Here is a 10747-nt window from a genome sequence, read left to right as displayed (position 1 = left end):
CACACTCCCTACCCCCCTCCACTTCTCTGAGAAAGGAACCCCCCTACCATGAGTACCAATCCTCCTTGGCATCTCAAGTCACAGCAAGACTAAGTGTATCTTCTCCACTGAGGCCAGGCAAGACATCCCAGCAACAGGAAAGAAATCCAGAGGCAGGCAACAGAGTTAGAGATAGCCCTTACTTCAATTGTTAGAGGACACACATGACAACCAAGCTGCACATCTGCTACATATATGTAGAGGATCTAGGTCCAGCCCATGCACGCTCTTTAGTTGGTGGTTCAGTATCTGTGAGCCCCCAAGGATCCCGGGTTAGCTGCTTCTCTAGGTCTTCTTATGGTATCCTTGATCCCTCCAGCTCCCTCTATCCTTCCTCCCACTCTTCCACAAGACTCCCTGTGCTCTGCCTATTGTTTGGCTGTGGGTCTCTGCATTTGTTTCCATCAGCTGCTGTAAAAGCATCTCAGAAGATTAGTATAGTAAAAATGGCCATCTTACCAAAAGCAATCTACAGATTCAATGCAATTCCCATCAAATTACCAAAACAATTCTTTACAGACCTTGAAAGAAAAAGCCTCACCTTTATATGGAACAATAAGAAACCCAGAATTGCTAAACAATCCTCTGCAATAAAAGATCTTCAGGAAGTATCTCTGTCCCTGATCTCAAGCTGTACTATAGAGCAACAGTAATAAAAACTATATGGTACTGGCATAGAAACAGAATGGTTGATCAGTGGAACCGAACAGAAGCCACAGAATTAAAACCCACACACTTATGGACACCTGATCTTTGACAAAGATGCCAAAACTATACAATGGAAAAAAGATAGCATCTTCAACAAATGGTACTGGTCTAACTGGATATTTACATGTAGAAAAATGCAAATAGATCCATACTTTTCACCCTGCATAAAACTGAATCCAAGTGAATCAAAGACCTCAACATAAAACCAGACACATTAAATTGGTTAGAATAAAAAGTGGGGAAGACCTTAGAACTCATTGGCACAGGAGACAACTTCCTGAACAGAACACCAACAGCACAGAGCAACAATCAATAAATGGGACCTCATGAAGCTGAAAAGCTTCTGTAAAGCAAAGGACACCGTCATCAAAACAAAACGAACCCCTACAGATTGGGAAAGAATCTTCACCAACCCTTTATCTGACAGAGGGCTAATATCCAGTATATATAAAGAACTAAAGAAGCTGAAAAGCAGCAAACCAAGTAATCCAATTAAAAAAGGGGGAACAGAGCTAAATAGAATTCTCTGTAGAGGAATAACGAATGGCAGAGAAGCACTTAAAGAAATGCTCAACCTCACTAGCTGTCAGGGAAATGCAAATCAAAATGACCCTGAGATTTCACCTTACACCCATCAGAATGGCCAAGATCAAAAACTCAAGTGACAACACATGCTGGAGAGGTTGTGGAGAAAGGGGAACCTTTCTCCACTGCTGGTGGGAATGTAAACTTGTACAACCACTCTGGAAATCAATCTGGCGCTTTCTCAGACAAATAGGAATAGCACTTCTTCAAGATCTAGCCATACCACTGCTAGGCATATATCCAAAAGAGGATCAAATACACAATAAGGACATTTTCTCAACCATGTTTGTAACAGCTTTTTTTGTAATAGCCAGAAGCTGGAAACAGCCCAGATGCCCCTAAACTGAAGAATGGATGATGAAAATGTACATCTACACAATGGAATATTACTCAGCAATAAAAAATAAGGAAATCATGAAATTTGCAGGTAAATGGTGGGAACTAGAAAGGGTCATCTTGAGTGAGCTGTCCCAGAAGCAGAATGACACAAATGGTATATACTCACTCATATAGACATATAATATAGGATAAACCTACTAAAATCTGTAGATCTAAAGAAACTAATCAAGAGAAAGGACCCTGACTAAAACGCTCAATCCCCATCCTGAAAGGCAAAGAGGATGGACATCAGAAGAAGAAGAAAAAAACAGGAAACAAGTTAGGAACCTGCTACAGAGGGCCTCTGAAAGACTCTGCCCTGCAGACTATCAAAGCAGATGCTGAGACTTATAGCCTGCTGTTGGGCAGAGTGCATGGAATCTTATGAAAGAAGAGGGAAAATAGTAAGATCTGGAGAGGACAGGAACTCCACAAGGAGAGCAACAGAACCAGAAAATTTGAACACAGGGGTTTTTCCAGAGATTCACACTCTAACCATGTACCATGCATGGAGATAACCTAGAACCCCTGCACAGATGGCCCATGGCAGTTCAGTGTCCAAGTGGGTTACATAGTAATGTGAAGAGGGACTGCCTCTGACATAATCTGATTGGCCTGCTCTTTGATCACCTCCCCCTGCGGGGATAGCAGCCTTACCAGGCCACAGAAGATGACAATGCAGCCACTCCTGATGAGATTTGATAGACTAAGATCAGAAGGAAGGAGAGAAGGACCTCCCCTATCAGTGGACTTGAGGAGGGGCATACATGAGGAAGGAGGAGGAAATGTATGATTAAGAGGGGAGGAGGAAGGGGTTTATGGAGAGATACAAAGTGAATAAAGTATAATTACTAAAAGTTAAAAAAAAATAAAACAACTTACTGTCACAAAAAAAGAACTATTGATCTAATAACATTCTTGTCATGTAGGAAAAAAATCATGTTTTATACATGTATACACAAAGACACTCTTGATAGAGGCATTTGAAGTACAGAATATCTTCTCTTTTTATCACATTATCTGCAATTTTGCTCTAATGTCCCATGCAATCTATTCTTCATTATCATAGGTATAAATAGAATCATTGTGCCAGAGGTCACTTTGAGTAGCAAGCTTGTTAGCTTCTTCAGCTACTCTTGGAAACCAATCACTAGAAAAAATCAAAATGTGTTATTTACCCACTAAACTGGGTGATTCATGCCACAAGCAGTGACTTTCCCAGCATCCTTTCATTCTTTGGGTATTTTTACACTGTGAGAAAAGCCAATCCCAAGTCATAGGGAAAATTAGGACAGTTAATCGTGAGTTTTCTATTCTAAGAGGTTCTTCAGTTCCAAAAGATCACTAGTTAATTGTTGTCCTCAAGACCTTCAAATAGACATGCATTCAATGATTTACTACAAGTATCTATTAGCAGGACTCAAAAGTACTGAAATGATGACTTTGGAGTGAAAGGATACTATAAAGTCAAAGGAAAAAAGAATATGTGACTACAAATACTGAACAGGTGAGATAAAAACAATCAGAGCTTTTCGGAGGACATCAGAAACAATGTGCTGCATCCTCTATCGTCAGCATTTGAGAATGCTAAATGTCCACAGAGAAAACTCAGTGGCATCTAGGCATCTAGGTGCTCAGGATTTTGTTTGAAACTACCCTTGTGGGCATTGTGCTCCTAAAATCTACCAAATGCCCAGATTCCATGGGGAAAACAAGTATACTGATCTTTTATATATATATATATTTTTTTCAAATTATTTAAATTTTTTCATGCTGTCTGTTTTGATTATATTCTTTCCCCTCCTCCAATCCCCCCCGATCATCCTCACCTTCCAACTTATGCAACTTAATTTTCTTTCTTTACCTAGCTATATCTCTCTCCAAAATGAAAAATAAAAACAAAAACTCATAGGATAAATAAAACAGAAAAAAATGACATAAATACAATAGGGGAGATAGTACCCCAACTAGACACTTTATACTATCAAATTAAACCTCCATTTCCAGTAATAGGTTACCTCTTGCTGAGTTATTGGCCAAAGGGGTCCATAAACACCCCAAAGATCACAGGTTATTGCTATAACATTGTTTAATCTCAATAACCTGATGGTAGGACCCTTTAGCTAAATACATGACATATTTATGTCAACTAACGTGCAGAAATAGAGCTGATGTCCAAGTTTTACTGCTACTGACTAGAAGGTACTTTTCATACTACCAGAGAAAAGTTCTCATCAATTTTACAAGCTACAAACCCTATAACTTACCTCAGAAACCTGTCAGCAAAATATGCAGGTGAAATAGTGGAACACATGTTATGAAAGTAACCATATTTTAAAAATAAAGGCCAACTCTGTGAGATAGAGCCCATAAATGACCCTAAATCAACCAAGAACCTGAGACTATGTAGGTCATAGATTCTAGAGAAAAACCAAATGATATTCTTCTAAAGGGATATAGCAATAACAATGACTCCTAATGATGTATTGCTATATCCATGTAGCATAGCTGTGCCCAACTCTTTTTAGAGAAGCTTTTGAAGTAGATGATAATTAACAAAAGCTTATGTTAAAAAAAAAAAAACATTTCTGAGTGCAATAATCTTTTCAAAGCTGGGTGCTTTCACCTGGGCAGCACAGTAGATGGTATGTATGTGAGGGGGTACTGGTGAGTTGATCCCAGAAGTGTGAGCATGGGAGAATTGGCCCTGTCACTTATTTGTTGTGTGTGGTGGTATAGGCTAGGGAGAAATTCTCCCCATTCAACCATAAAAATCTACAGCAGGCAGGATAGCTGGCTCTGAGGTCATGAGAACAGGAAAGCTGTCTCTTCCTCTCACTGGCTACAGTACTTGGAAGAGCAGGGGATATACTTTGCCTGGGAAACATGATAGAGCTGGCCATGCTGGTATGAGTGTGGATGAGCCAGCCCCATGGACATGAAAGCAGGAGAGTTGGGTCTACACCTTTTTGGCTGCAGCATAGGTTCAGCTACTCAGGGCAGTGCTAAAAAAATCACACTGATAGTGTGGGTGTAGGAGATCTGGAGAACTAACCAGCTCAGCTACCACCCAGGCCCAGGCCCAGGGCTCTACGTTGGCCCACCCCCACATCTACCCATTGTGCTGGGGCATGTAAAGAAGATGGTCCTACAGATCCAAAGCTTCAGGATCTCCATGACTCAGGGCAAAACAGACTATCCAAGAGCAATCCTAGTGAAGATCCAGTATTGACAGGGTAAGGCAATCCAGAGGTTTCATACCAGACTAATGAGTCACTGCAATGAACATTTGGGAGTAAAGAAGTGTGAAGGGGTATGCTGTGGAATACACTGTAACGCACTACAGATTCCACAATAAGATTTTTTTTCCTTTTTGAGAGGAGGTTGCAAGAGTGAAGGCCAGGTAAGAAGGGATGTGGAGATGAATGGAATTGGGTTGTATGATGTGCTATTGACAAACAAAAAGTTAAGTTTTTTAAAAGTAGGGTAAGTTGCTAGGAATATTCCAAATTTAAGTTGACAGAATCACAAAAATAAACACAACTAATATTTTTTTACTTTTTATTTGTCTATTTGAGAGATAGAGATAGAGAGAGATGTGGGATCCCTAAAAGACTAGAATATTCCTTGGAGCTGGTCTTACAAATGGCTGTTAGGTACTCTCTGTTCCCCCAGGAGATACAATCCCCCAGAATCCCAACTGCACTGCAACAGAACATCAGCTGCAGCCTCCCTTCTTCCTGTCTACATCTCCTGTGGATCCTACAGATCATTCATTCGTGGCCTCCATTCCCCTGATTTGTCACTGTGTCCCAGCTATCAGCTTTATGTGGACACACTAGACCCAACCACAGGCCACACCTGCCAGAAGACCAGATAAACTACTCTGCTTTCTCTGATCCCACAGACCATCCACCTCCTGACCTACTTCTCCTGACTTTTCACTGCATCCCAATCTCAAATACCAACAAGCATTCCCTGTGAACATGTTAATTGAGCAAGGAGACAAAAGAGGCAGAACACAGCCATCACATTCTCTGAAAATTCAGAGATGAAACAAAAGGATGTGGAGCAAGGAGAACACACCTCCATTGCTGGTAAGAACACAAAGTTGAATAGCCACTATGGAAATCAAATGGCAGTTCCTCATAAAATTTTGAATCTATCTAACTCATGACCCAACTATACCACTCTTGGGCATATACTGAGACACTCCATTTTACCACAAAGACACTTGCTCAACTATGTTCATTGTGGCTTTATTCATAATAGCCAAAACTGGAAAACAACAAATGTTTATACAATGGAGTTTTACTAAGCTGTTCAAAAACAAAACAAAACAAAAACAAACAAACAAACAAAAAACATCATGAATTTTGCATGCAAATATATGGAACTAGAAAAAAAAATTATTCTGAGTGAAGTAATCCAGACCCAGAAAGACCAATATGGTATGTACTCACTTATAAATGGTTGTTAGCTATTAATTAAAGAATAATGAAGCTACAATCCTTAGACCCAGAGAGGTTAGGCAAAAAGGATCTAAAGGGGATGCATGGATCCCCTTGGGAAGGGGACATAGAATGTTGTACCCAAGACCCCAAAAGACCACTAGAAATCAACTCTGTCACAAAACACATAAGGTTTATTGAATACAAGCTTGAGCTTGGGCTGAAAGTTCTCTGTGAAAACAGAGAGGCATGCAGCACTGAGCTTCAGACAAACAGGGTTTTTAAAGGGAAAAACCACAAGCAGGGAGTTACATTCCTTGGCGTCACAGGATTGAGTGAAAAGATCTACAGGGAAGTTGACCTTTAAAATAATTGGTCTACTTTAGCGGTCAAGACCATGGTTGGTCCTGGCCAGGCCATCTGGAGGATATCTGATCATGGGTAATACCTGTAATGTCCTGGGGGAGAGGGGAGGATCGATTAGCACATCTTGTGGTTTTTCTTAGAAGCAGGGCTAAATGACTTTGGTCACAAACTAAGGGCTATCTGGGTAGGGAACTGGGGCTATCTGGGTGAGTTGCCAGGCAATGGTATCTCTCAAGCACAAGCCTGGTTACTTTTCCAGCAGGGCAGGTCTGTCTCAACTTGATGCTTCTTTGTCTAAATTTGTACCCAGGACCACAGTCATGTTGCCCCAGGAATTAAATTTCAAATTTTGGACCTCTCAAGAACAAGTATCATGGGTAACCTGGGGACAGGTAGGAAAGAGATCAGTGTGGGGGTGGTACTGGGGGATTGAGTTCAGGGAGAAATGGCTGGAATTAGGGGCATTTCAGGTGTAGTCTGGAAACAGTGTACTGGAAACTTCCTGGACTCTATGAGGGTAATTCTAGTGAGGACTCCTACTAATGGGAGATACAGATAAAGCATCTGAATTAGACGTCTTTTGTAGCCAAGCAAGTCTCCCAGTCGTACATAGGACGTTGTGTGAGTACTGGGAATGAAATTCCGATACTCAGGCAGAATAGAAAGTGTTTTTAACTGCTGAGTCATCCTCCAGCTCCCAGTGTCAAATTTGTAAGAACAATTACATTCTGTAATGTTATTTTCTCAAGGTCGCTCTGCACACAAAGAAAAAAATATTTGAATTTTAAAAAGCGTGCGTCAAGAACATATAAAAATTTACTTGCAATTTGTAGAGTAGTGGAAAAATAAAACTCAAATAAAAAGATAAAAAGTAAGTGATAATTACAGTTATGTTTGAAATTATAGTCTGTTCTATCAAAACATCAATAAGACTTATCTTTGTGGATAAAGTATCCACAAAGCAACCTGTTCCCCACTTTTAACATTTAATCTGAGAAGTTTTAATTTCTTAGTGGGATTAGAATGGACTAGATAGTGACTCCTACTACCCCCCCCAAGTTACTACCCTTGTCATTTCTGCATTGGTAGGGACACTATTGATAATTTGCCCAGAGTCTTCAGCTATACAGGCCATAACTTGATTGGACTTAGTACCAGAATGTACTATACGGTATTTTAACATCAAGCACAGCTAACCTTCCTTCTGCCCTATGTGAGAGTAGACATATCATACATTACCTGTTAGCTTTGCTTATCCATTCTGCTTTCTAATTGTTCAACTCCTTTGTCATCTATTAACATCTCACATCCAATGATGACTGTGCTGATAGAATGTGCAAACTTCAGCGTCTCCTAGTTTTGAAACGTTTCCAAACATGGAGAACACTTAATAATGGATGTATTTAGTTCTGGATTATGGTAGAACATCTGATTCTATCTTTAATGAAGGTAATTTCTCAAAAATTACTTTCCTGAACGTTGAAGATTAAATGTTGCCTTGTGAGAGGAAAGATGCTTCCACTATTTATGCCTGTTACAAAATGAGAGGGAAAAAAAAGCCATGCACTAATTTAAAAAAACCAATCTTCACTATTCACAACCAGTAGCATGGTGCTATGACCCTAAATTGGTTTGATTTAGATCTCATTTCAGTGTTTTCCTTTCAGATTTTTTTTCAGAACTTATTCAGAATACAGTGGGACCAGCTAAGTCAAGGTCAAGACGGAATGGCATAGTCATATTGGGAGATGCTCAATTACTTACACAGAAATGTTTGTGCTGTGTGTATGGTGTCTACTAGATATCATTAGATGTTTTCAAGTAAAACCCATTAGTTAATCAAAGTCCTTAAAGATATTTCCTAAATATCAAACAATGAAGAAGTTCTGTCTAACCCAGATATTAAATTATTTTAAAATACATATTTTAGTTGACAAATAACTACATACTGTACACTGTGATTTTTTTTCTCTGTGTGTACATTGTAAAATGTCAACCAGATTACCATGTCTGGTATTTCACCATTCTTATTTTCTTCAAGTGAAAAACAAAAACTCTGATTTCTGGGCCCACTTAAGCATTTAAGAGACAGAGAGACAGAAAATAGTTGTTGAGGTAGGATCTAGTGGTAGGGTGGAATTTTTTTTTTAAGGTGGGATCTTTGATAGTGAACTCTAAAATGAAAATTATTAAATCACTGGTTCACAGCTATTCTTAAGGTCTTGTCTGGTGATGGAATCTTGCACATAATTCTTCCATGCTGAAGCATGTGGTCCTAATCAGCGCTGAGTCACCATCATGCCCTTTAGCCTCCACAAACTGTAAACTAAATAAAAATAGGGAAATAAGAAATTCTTTTATACTCTTCTCCAGAATGAAAATTTAGTACAATTGTTAAACAAAATATAATGAAGTTTCTTGTGGTGTCTTATGAAAGAAATTAATCTAAGATAAGCAGCAATTAAAAGAGTAGTCAGCAACTGAGGGCAGTCATTGTTACAGGAAGAATGTATAACTTTTGGGGGGAAATACAAAAATTGTGTGTCTTGATTGTGTTATATTGTGGGTAATATGGGATACTAAGTTATCAAAAAATACAGCTAAGATACATATCTTCTGGTAGAGTAAAGTTTATATAATAATAAGTTGAAATAATTTAATTGGATGGATAACATGGAAAAAGTTGATATAAGAGAAACAGAATGTTGCACACCTATGTTTATTTCTGCTCCATTTATGATAGCAAGACAATGGAACCAGCCTAGAACTCCAGCAGGTGAAAGGATAATGAAATTGAGTACATAAAAACAATAGAATATTATTTAGCTGACAAAAAAAGATGAAATGTAACACAAAACAGATGAACCTGGGAAATATAACATGATACAAGGTGACTCAAGAAGAAGGGGAAAGCTCTTCTTCATATGTGGACCATAGCCTATAATATATTCATGTGCATATAGGTACATTCTTCCCAACATGTGAAGCAGTTATTTTACTAGTCTCAGATTTTTTTATTACTCTTCAACACATTGGCATATTGACCCACTGAAAACATGATTTCTTCTAATTCCATTTCAAACTACATCAAATAAGTTTTATTACAACGTTATTTGATATGAACATTTTAACACAATGTGTAAAATAAGTACACAGGATTTTTTAAATTAAAATTTTAAGGAATGTGGATTTTAGAATTTCAGTGAAGTCTCATGAAACTTTTTGATACAGTTTTGTTTACTTTCTTTAGGTTTGACATTTTCATTACTATACAATGAATAATGAAAGGGATGCAAGGAAACAAAATCCTTAATTTCTTTCATAAGGACGTAAATTAGCTCAACCACTAAGGAAAGCAGTGTAGAAGTTTATCATAATACTAAAATTAGAGCTATATTAAGATCCAGCTCTGAGACAGTGTTAGTATTTTGGCAGCCTGCTTCTGGGTTGCCTAGCAACCTATGTTGCCATCATTTGTCCAGGGCCAGGTAGCCACACCTGGCAGGTGTGGTTACTTTGCCCCTTAAAAGGACCAACCTTTCACTTTATCTTCCCGTTGGCTCTTGGCTCTTGCCCTCTCCTGCCCTCACCCCTTTCTCTGTCAGGGTGTCGCCCTTTCTACCCCTTATCATGTCTCTCTCTCTCCTTATCTCTATCTAATAGACCTCTTTCATATAAAATCTTCTGTGTGCATAATCATTATTGTTTTATTTGGTCCTAACATTGGTGCTTTTGGTCAGGAAGTGCTCTCCTGGTAGCACCTGGTCTCGTCATACCAGGACCCCTTTAATCAGACCCCTTTAATTCGACCATAAATGGCTGCAACAGATTTTTTTTTCTGCTCTATCTATCCCTAACCACCTATGTGTTGGGAGCTGTTGTTCTGGCAGCTGTTTTGATATTTAAATCTCAGCGGGAAGACTGCTTTTACCAGGCCTTCACTGAAGTCAGGGAAGAATTTCCAAGTCCATCTCCTTTTGTTTGTGACAGCAGGTGGGATAGCTTGTCAAGATCACACCTCTTTTTTCACCTCCTTTAACCCATTTTTCTAAGCTCTTTTTACTGTGGCTTAAAAGCACTCTGCAATGAAGTCAGGCTGCTGGGTTGGTCCAGTCTAATCCCTCCACTGGAGCCTCTCGGAAAAGTCCCATGTGTGTTGTGTATTAGTTTATTAATTTTTGTTTGTTTGTTTGTTTTTTGTTTTTTTTTTTGTTTTTTTA

The 10747-nt window shown here is 38.9% G+C and overlaps 1 protein-coding gene across 1 annotated transcript in view; it reads left to right on the top strand.

The window, feature by feature from the left end:
• Positions 1 to 10747, top strand: part of LOC132649330 (aldo-keto reductase family 1 member C1-like) — a 298798-nt gene that overhangs the window by 252106 nt on the left and 35945 nt on the right. The gene's annotated exons all lie outside the window — the stretch shown is intronic.

The sequence above is a fragment of the Meriones unguiculatus genome, chromosome 19 (genome assembly GCF_030254825.1).
Source record: "Meriones unguiculatus strain TT.TT164.6M chromosome 19, Bangor_MerUng_6.1, whole genome shotgun sequence".
Classification (NCBI taxonomy): domain Eukaryota; kingdom Metazoa; phylum Chordata; class Mammalia; order Rodentia; family Muridae; genus Meriones; species Meriones unguiculatus.
This window is presented reverse-complemented; position numbering and strand designations above follow the sequence as displayed.